Here is a 9,144-nt window from a genome sequence, read left to right on the forward strand (position 1 = left end):
GAGCCCCCCCCTGGAAGGGGTCCCAGTCAGACAAGTTCCTCCCTGTCCCAAACATCCCGGTTATTTCAAGAGCCGATACAGCACAGGACCACTAGGTGGCGACAGACCCCACCCATGTCAAGGAGAGGTGCACAGGTGAGGACAGAGGCCACCCCTAGCTCGGACTCTCTTCTTTGCCTGAGACTTCCCAAGAGCCAAGCTTCTTATAGGCCACTCAGTGCACCCCCCTCACCCCTGAGATGACCTGTAGGCTCACCCTTCAGAGCCAGGGCTAGCAGAGCTCATCTCGACAAGCGTGCTAACCATCCCCACTGTGGGGAGCAGAGCTCCTGGCCCCCATCTTTTAAACCTCAGAGCTCCAAAAGCAAACAAACAAACAAACAAAAAACAAAAAACAACCAAACAAAAAAACCTCAGAGCTCCAGACAGACAACCCGACAGCCTGGGCTTGAACCTCAGCTCGGCCACTCCCTATATGCATGACCCCGGGGTCCCTGGCTTAGCAGAGGGCCTGGCCTTCCTCATCCAGCTCCTGGATCTAGTGATGCACAGCAACTATTAAGTAAGTTAACAGGTGTGGGGAGCCTGGGTGGTGCAGTCGGGGAAGCATCTGACTCTTGGCTTCGGCTCAGGTCATGACCTCAGGGTCGTGAGATCGAGCCCCATGTTGGGTTCTGTGCTCAGTGGAGAGTCTGTTTGGAATTTCTCTCCCTCTCACTCTGCCCCTCCTGCTTGTGTGCTGTCTCTCTCTCCCAGATAAATAAATCTTTAAAAAAAAATAAGTTAACAGGTGAAAGTCATTTAAACCAGTGCTTCAGAAATGGTCTGCCAATTTTTGGTGGTGGTTTCTCCCTCTCGACGGGGTATGCCTACCCACCCCCCTGAACCCCCAACCCCTATTCCGTTATATGGAGAGGATATGATCTTACTGTGGTAACCATGGAAGGAGCCCTAATGGACACCTGCCCTGGTGTGTATCCAGTTCCAAGAACTGAGGACTCTGTTTGTGGGAGATTATCTTGACCTCTAACCAGTTTCAAAGAACCCACATGGCGGACCATCCCCTTATGCAGGGAGGTCATTGGGCAGTCTGCATCGTGAGGAAGACACCAGGAGTCTGCATGGCAAACTTGCTTTACTGAGATGTGGGGTTTCATTTCCGTTTCTGAAAAGGTCAAGGTGAATGTTTAGGAACAACAGCTTTAAAGCTTTTTCTAGGCTCTGGGGGCACTGGGGTGGCTCAGTAGGTTGGGCATCCGCCTTCAGCTCGGGTCACGATCCCAGGGCCTGGGATCGAGCCCTGCATCGGGCTCCCTGCTCAGTGGGGAGTCTGCTTCTCCCTCTCCCTCTCCCCCTCCCCTTGCTCTTTCTCAAATAAATAAGGCTTTTTAAAAAATAAATTAATTAAATGAAATAAAATTTTTTTTTCTAGGCTAAAATACGACAGCCTGTAGCCAAACCTTGGCCCTCGAGCTTGTAACTCCTGTTACTCGCGTGTGCAACAGCTTTCTGGTGACCGTCAAGCTGCAGCACAGCAGAGACAAGGCCTCCCATTCTCGTGAGTCCCTCCATCTTCACATGAAGGTGGCAGCCCCATCTCAGCAGGGCCCTCCGCTTTAACACCCGCATGGAAGAGCCACCCTCCTGGGCCTGACAGCGCAGAGCTTTAAAAGCTTGTGCCAGCGAGTAGTCACCAAAAAGCTCTGCTGCCTGCAAGCATTCATGGAAAGATGTGGATTGACCTGTTCCCAGTGGGATCCCTAGACGGGCAGCATGAGCATCGCAGGAGCTTATTAGAAATGCAGATCCCCGGGCCCCACCCAAGAACTACCGCATCAGAAACTCTGGGGGCATAAAAAAAAAAAAAAAAAAAAAAGGAAACTCTGGGGGCAGAAGAGGGATCTGTGTTCTAACAGCGCTCACATGGCCCAGATGCACTTAGGCTGGAGAACCACCACTCTGGATATTCAAGAGCATCCTTGGTTACACCGGGTTGGCCCTGCACCGTCCCGCCTTCCTCCGAGTCACAGACCTGCTCTCTGATGCTTACACCTCCGTGGAGAGATGTGACAGGAGATGAACCCAGACGTACCTTGAAGTTCCAAAGTCTCTGTAAGAATATGGTGTTTTGGGGGGTGGGGGGAGCCCAGAGGGCTGGGGCATCTCTACCAAAGCACGTAGACAATGTCATCTACCGAGAATTGACTGATCTAGAAAGCTCTAGACCACCCTAGACCATATCCATGCCACATTTAAGGATTATAGCAGACCGTTTTATCCTAGCTTTGTTCGTGGTTTCATCTTATTTTTTTCTACCTTTATTTGCCTTACTTATAAAAATAAGGTTGCAAGCAAACTGCCTTACGTTCATTTGGCGACAAGGCCAAGCGTACTAAGCCTGTTGAACATTCTGCAAAGACCCACAACGTCTTTAAAGCACCGTCCAAGCCGGGGGAGAAAACGCAGTTTGGATTTTCAGGTCTTCAGCCCCAGCCTCCAGTTGGTACAATGTGGAGAAGCGCCTGCGATACTCTCGATACCCTCGTCTACGCACTAGAGGGCACCCTTGCCCTAGAGTCGGGCTGGCCGTCACCAGGCCCTGGGCAGGCTCCAGGGGCCGAAAAAGCGGTAAGAAAAAGACCCACTCCAGACCCCAGAACCATCTGAGCTGCAAGATGCTGCGAGATGCAGGCCCCTCTCAGCCTGGCTCAGTAAGCAGGGACCTGGGGACACCAGGAGCTGCAAACCCGGGCCACTCGCTCTGCATTTGTAGAGATGCCCACGCTTGCCGAGTGCTATGAGGATAAAAAAAGACGGTACCGCTGAACATCTGAGATCACATCACTTTACAGAACATTCTCCCCCCACACGCAGACATGCACAGGTGCTCACCACCTCGTGACAGCAGCCCCAGCCCCCTGGATGGCTAGTTCCATCACCCCACTTGCAGATGAGGAGTGTAAATCCCCAAAGTGCAAAGTGACTTGCACGACCTGATGTCTGGGCCCATTGCTGGCAGAGCCTGGGGAGGTGTCACCCGGCCAGGGTGGTTTTCATGTTAGCACAGCACCTCCCCAAAGGCAAACATGAGCCTGTTCTCAGGAGCGCCGGCCTCAGTGACCCGGAGCTGGGATAAACCTGGGGTGAGTGTGGCTGACGGAGCCCAGGGCGCGTCCCCAGGAGCCCTGGCCCATTGCACACAGCGGTGGGGGGAGTCACGGCTGGGAGGTCTGCAGCCCCTTTCTCTGCCTTGAGACTTCCCTCCGCTGTTAAGAACCTCATCAGGTTATGCTCCACATTATGTTACAACTGCTGCTGTATCTCACCCTATTACCAAGTGAGGTAGGAATGGGTGTGGGCCTCAGAGCATGTTGCCGGTGGGCCCCGAGGGACCTGCCTGCACCCCCCTCCCATCCCGGCATCACCCAGCAGGGTCCTGCCCCGGAGGAGTTTGGAAAATACAAGAAAGAGACAAGGCACCTGCCCCAAATCCCCAGAGGCCTCCCCGCCCAGAGGACAAGCGACCCCTCCGGGTGGTGTTCCTGCCCCAAGGCCAACGGTAGAGCGTGGCCTCCCTGCCACCCAGCCCGACACCCCCGGCACCCCTGACAGCGGTCCCTCCAGGCCAGAACTGCCCTCACACAAATGGCCCAACAAGGAACAGCCGCCAACTTGCACAGCCACTTCGCATCAGGATCAAAAACATGGGCTAAATACACCAGCCCCAATTTTTCTCTGTACTTACCCCCTTTCTGTCCTGTCCTAATAAATATTTTATGTCAAAAGCAATCCCCAACAGGGTTTCTGGGCAGACAATGACAATGTGAGCCTTTCCTACATCCACAAGAAGGGGGAGTCTGTTGAAACCTATGTACGACCCCAAGGATACGTCCCCCCTTCATCACGAAAGCTGCCTCCGTTCCAGCCCCGGGTGTCTGTGAATTCCTGCCTGGTCCACACGGGCGGCCCGCAGCGCACGCTGCCTTCAGATTCCAGCTCCGTCGGCGAGGACACACCATCGTCCCTGCAAGGCGGCAGCCCTGCCTCTCCCTGTGTCCCCCGTGGTGTGTGAATCCAAATGCTGGGAGAAAGGGATCTGGAAATAAGCTTTGCTTTGCGTACATAACTATATTCTCTGCCCCAGGAGAACATCCACCCAGTGAGTGAGCCATGGCTCAGCAGGGCTCGTGCGTGGAGCCGTATGAGCATCCCTTCCCAGCCACCACCCTCGGTTTTCCCCCCTCGGTTGTCCCTCCCCGAGGACGAGAACTGGAGGGGGGGCAGGCTCCGTGGCTGAGCCCCCGGGGGGAGCTGTAACCACTCCTTGGGGGACCTTCATCTCGGGGCAAGAGGCCTGGTCATGGTAACTGAGGCCGGGGGCACAGAGGCAGGCCCCATGGTATTTTTAAGGGCCATGAAAATGTTTTAATTTATTTTAAAATCAGAAGAGATAAAAAAGAACACGAATTTCTAGGCTGAAGGAAATGTCTTACTATATAATGTCAATGTGGTTGTATGGAAACCAACACAGCTTTTGGTTCTGTTATACAGTTTTTTGTTTGTTTGTTTGTTTGCTTGCTTGCTTGCTTTGTTTTGTTTTTTTTAGGAAGGAAGAGGCCCATGAAGGCCAAAGCACCTCGGACAGTCTGCATGAGGCCGGGAGCAGCCCCGGAGGAAGGGACCTGTGTCCCCAAGCAGGATCCCTTAGGCACCCCTGCAAGTGGGCCCCAGGAAGCCCCCCTCTCCGTGGGAGCCCCTTCTCCGCCCTGAGGGTCGAGCTTCTGCACCCACCACCCCAGGACGTGGGTTCTACATAGCTCACGTAGTTTCCCTTTGCCAAGAGACTCTTGAAAAATTGGGGGAACTTTGCAAAGGGCCTCCTCCTCCAATTCTGGGTCCCAAACTCTTTCCTACGAGGCACAGAGGGCACAGAGGGCCGGCCAGGTGCAGAAAGCCGGGTAGATGAAACTCTGAGCCTTTCCCTGAAACAAATCCTATGGCCAAGCCCCAGGCGTACCCTCCTTTCCGTCTTTCTTATGATAATATTCACCTAACAAAACTCTCTAGGATTCAGCGCACCGAGCCTGGCCACACTGTGGTGCTGCCCTCCCCACTCTCTGTTCTAGAACATTCTCACCCCACTGAAAGGAAACCCCGCCCCCATGAAGCAGTGGCGCCCTCACCCCCACCCTATTCCAGGCCCTGGCGATCCTTACCCCGTTTCCTGTCCCCTTCATAGCCGCAGAATCATACAATACGTGATCCTTTTGTTTCCAGCTCCTTTCACGGGCATAATGTTTTCAAGACTCAACTACCCTGTAGCATGTCAGGACTTCACTCTTTGTAGGGCTGAGGAACATTCTACTGTTCCCTTCCTTTTATTTTATTTTTTTCCCTCCCCTTTGTAGGCAGGAGAGCACTCAGATGGGAAAGCGAAACCCTCCGTGACGGACACCGTCCAAGCCCACTGGCAAGCCCTCAGCTTGGGACATAGGGACAGGGACACAGGTCCTGTCAGCCCCAGGACGGCGGCATGCACAAAATCAGACGCACGTACATGCACCGCAGGATCCTCCCCTCTGCTCCATTCTCCGGGGCCCAGGAGTCCAGGGCTGATTCAGCACTGACATCAGAGGATTCTAGAAGCAGCATGGCAAGCAGGGTCTCCAGGGTCTTGGCCATCAACCCATCTTACTGACCCTCTGGCAAACGCTGGGGCCTGGGCTTCCTGTTCCCCCTCCTCCATGAGGCCAGGGAGGACCAGCCTTGGGTCCTGGGAGAGGCAGACTCAGGAAGGGGGAGGCAGGAGGGAGCCGAAGGAAGGGGACGGCCTCCCCAGGAGCTGAGGGAGACCAGGGGATGGGCAAGCGGAGGACCCGGCCCTCCTGGGGCTCAGTGTGCAGTGCTGGGGGAGCAAGGGCAGCAACGAGGCTCCACGCTTTGAACACTGCGAGAGCTTTCCCCGCAAGTGAAGGAGGGTGAAGAGAGGGAGAGGGCACGGCCCCGCGACGGACAGCCCCCCAGGCCTCTCCGGCCACCGCGAAGGCCGCTTCCCGTTGACCAGGTCCCACCGCCGCCCCACCTCCCAACGGCGAGGGAGCAGGGGCCACAGCTCTGCTCCTCTTCCCAAACTCACCACAGTTTCAAAGCAACGGGGACAAGGGATCTCGAATTGTCAAGTCAGGAGACTCAAGTCACTGCAGATGCTCGTTATTAAAAAAAAAAAAAAAATGCACAAAAGTACAAAGATGTTCATGACAGCCTTGGGGTGAGAAATGGAAACCCAAAGACCCAGCACTGGGGACATGCTGAGGCAACAATGGTCCACTGAGTCAGTGGTCCTCGTGCCACGAAGGATCGTGAACAAGGTACACTGTGACGTGGGTACGTCTCCTGTCGTGTAAAAGTGACGGAAGAATGGAAGGGACCCGCTACTGTGGCTCTGTCACATTGCTGTGATACGGATATCCGGTCGAGCGCGGCAAGGGGACCTCAGACATATTTCATCCCCAGGCCACTGCCAAGGGCTCGAATTTTCTGACACCGTTTCAACGTGTCCCTTGCGTGAAAATGAACAGTAACAGCCTCCGTGCTCCTCGCTGTCACGTTTACCTCCGTGACGTTTCCCATCACCTCCCCTCCTTTCGGGACAGGATTTGGAAGAGCTTTCCTGGAAGAGAAGCTCGGCCACCCCTACCACAAACGTGTTCGTGTGTATCCACGTGCACATACACACACACACGCACATGCACACACGTGCGCACACGCACTTGCATCCTGCAGGGCCACTTAGCAACTCTCAAGTCAGGGCAGTTGGTGGCACTTGGGGCCAGGCCATCAGTGCTGGGAGCACACAGCAGCTCTCCCCTTTCAAGGGCTGTTTGCTCAAGGCTCAGAGCTGCAGGGCAGGGCAGGGCTACAAACAGAGGAAGACTCTTCGATGCCCAGAAGGAATCCCTGTTTTCCATCCCCTCCCACACGTGCCCAGTGGTCCTTGGAGGATGGGAAGGCAGGAGGAGAGGGGGAGAGAGGGGTGCAGCCAACATGGGAACATGGACAGAGGGATCCCCCCGGCGACGCGGAGCAAGGCTGAGACTCCAGTTTCTCCTCCAACTGTGAAGATTTCCACACCCCACCTTGAACCTGGAAATCCACTTATGGGGACCAACGGTCCTTCGGTGGCAGCTGGGTGCCAGGCAGGCCCAAGAACATAACTGAAGAGTCTCCAGGTATCTCCAGGATGTGCAGCTCGAGAGGAGAAAAAAAAAAAGTGGAAAGCGGAGGCCAGGAATGCACCTGCACTTTGCATCTTACGACTGAAATGCCCAGTCTGACCGAAAGGTAAAATGGAGAAAAGGCGGTTTACAGGCCTCGTCTATATGAGACGAAGCCAAAGCCGGTGGTCGTCTGCTGGGTACTGCCATTCAGCAAACCGTGATCCTGGGGTTTTTTTGCAGGTATTATTCGGGCGAGGAAACAGAACAAGACGAGAGATGTCGGAACAGGAGAGAGAAAAGGAACACGAGAGGCTACGCTGGAAGGAGGATCAAACCACCTGCTGTGAGATCAGGACTCTCCAGGATGTAACGTGGGCCTGGAACAGGGGCCGGAAAGTACAAGCTGATGGCAAGGAGGCAGGATGCTGCAGAGAGGGCTGCCAAGTGCCAGGGGGTTCGGAGCAGCGAGTGCTTGGAACGGTGCTGGAGAACAGAAGGAAACCCACCGGAGCACCCCCGAGGGATGGCAGCTGGGAAAAGCATGGACTGTGTGGCCAGGGGTGCTTGAGGTGGGGGTGGGGGGCTTCCCCAACAGCCCACACCCACCTCGAGGTTGCCACCAGGCATCTACCCCCCTGCCTTCTCCCCCCGATGGCAGCAGCCACAGCCCTGCGGCCTCCCTGTGGCACATCTGTGGGCCACCGGCCTCGGAGCAAGGGCTTGGTCACCTGCTCTGGCCACACTGTGGCTTTGCCCCCTCTCCCCCTCCGGCCAGCCCGCACCCCCATGCCCTGGCTTCTGCATCCACTTCCTCCTGGCCGTTCCGAGCAGCAGCACCCCGGTTGCTCCCCTATCTGGAGCGGGTGCTACCGTCCACCCAGCCTCAAGCTGTCCACCTTGTATATTCCCTTCCCTGCCCCTTGGGGAGCCTCCGAGAACCAGACACCCCAGAATGTGCTGGCTGAATGAATAAATGGCTCCTCTCTGTCTCCCTGCCTCCTTGGATTGGGGCTGGGGAGGGAGGAAGGGAGGGAAAACCCTGAAAATACATCTAAATGGGAAATTTAGAAAATACATCTAAAATAAAAAAAATTTATTTTATTATTTTATTTTATTTATTTTATTTTATTTTATTATTTTATTATTTTATTTTATTTTATTATTATTTCTTTATTTTATTTTTATTTTTTATTTTTTATTTTTTATTTTTTATTTTTTATTTTTTTACCTTTGCATAGAACAGCCCTGAGAATCAGCCAGGGAAGAGAAAAATCAGCTGCAGCCATGGGGAGCGTCGGAGAGAGGAGGGAATTTGCCAACATCCTCCCAGATGCTCTCTGGGAAGCAGGAGCGAGGCCATGGGAGGGTCAAGTCCTTCCTGGCTGGGAGGAGGGTTGGCACAAGTTCCAATCTTCCACTTGCTTTAATTGCCAGGAAACAGAGCTTCTCCGTCTGTCATTATGACTTAATTAAGCCGAAACCGCCCGGAAGGAGGAAGCCAGGTCCATTAAAGCTGGCTGGCAAGGTGGGGTGTACAGCTTGGGAGCCCCCGGCGGGAGGCACAGAAGACAGGGCTCAGACCCCCAGGTGGGGCCCCCGTCCCTCCCAGCACACCCCCCAACCAGGTGCATGCTTCTGATCAACCCGTATTGGGGCCCGCAGTTAAGTCTGGGGACACACACACACACACACACACACACACACACACACGACTCAACGAAAAGTCAGTCGTGGCCCCTTGGCCACTTCTCAGAACCCCCGAGTGAAGGAAGCCAGATGTCCTATGACTGTGTGGACACAAGATGCCCCCATAGGGCAAATTTGCAGAGCAGATGACCCAGGGCTGGCCAGGCAGCAGGAAATCTGGGCCCGTGTGAGGAGGGAGACAGAAATGTCTCGAAACTGCACTGTGGTGATGGTCACACGA

At 54.6% G+C, this 9,144-nt stretch overlaps 1 long non-coding RNA gene across 4 annotated transcripts; it reads left to right on the top strand.

Annotated features, from left to right (window-relative positions):
- Nucleotides 1-1,376: 1,376 nt before the first annotated feature.
- Nucleotides 1,377-8,206, top strand: LOC140629511 (uncharacterized). 4 transcript variants are annotated; one of them, XR_012027354.1, is made up of 5 exons: nucleotides 1,377-2,112; nucleotides 2,345-3,143; nucleotides 4,607-4,802; nucleotides 5,409-7,341; nucleotides 7,458-8,206. It is a non-coding gene; the product is annotated as an uncharacterized lncRNA (long non-coding RNA). The 4 variants fall into 4 exon arrangements; XR_012027353.1 differs by having other exon boundaries at nucleotides 1,383-3,143; XR_012027355.1 differs by having other exon boundaries at nucleotides 1,383-2,628.
- The last annotated feature ends 938 nt before the right edge of the window (nucleotides 8,207-9,144 follow it).

The sequence above is a fragment of the Canis lupus genome (assembly GCF_048164855.1).
Source record: "Canis lupus baileyi chromosome 16 unlocalized genomic scaffold, mCanLup2.hap1 SUPER_16_unloc_1, whole genome shotgun sequence".
Classification (NCBI taxonomy): domain Eukaryota; kingdom Metazoa; phylum Chordata; class Mammalia; order Carnivora; family Canidae; genus Canis; species Canis lupus.